General features: G+C 28.6%; 1 protein-coding gene across 1 annotated transcript in view; it reads left to right on the forward strand.

Annotated features, from left to right (window-relative positions):
- LOC119581721 (neurogenic locus notch homolog protein 1-like) overlaps positions 1 to 241 on the forward strand; it is a gene marked incomplete in the record, with an annotated part of 24,689 nt that overhangs the window by 23,859 nt on the left and 589 nt on the right.

A 241-nucleotide genomic window follows, 5' to 3' on the forward strand; every position in this document is an offset into this window, starting at 1 on the left:
AACTGCAAGTGATTGCAATTTTGTGAATGATGATATTGAAAATAATAACGACTAAACTTTGAATATCTTTCAAATAGGGGAAGGGAGATGAAAGGGGGCATTTGATTAAAGATATCATAGATTAATTTGATGTGTATTTTACTACAGTATAAGTATATAGAGGAAGCGATGGTCAAAATAGAGTGAATTCTAAATACTTGTATAAGATTTTTTTTTTCAAATTTCCTTTATTCATCCCTAG

This window comes from Penaeus monodon, chromosome 15, assembly GCF_015228065.2.
Source record: "Penaeus monodon isolate SGIC_2016 chromosome 15, NSTDA_Pmon_1, whole genome shotgun sequence".
Taxonomy (NCBI): Eukaryota; Metazoa; Arthropoda; class Malacostraca; order Decapoda; family Penaeidae; genus Penaeus; species Penaeus monodon.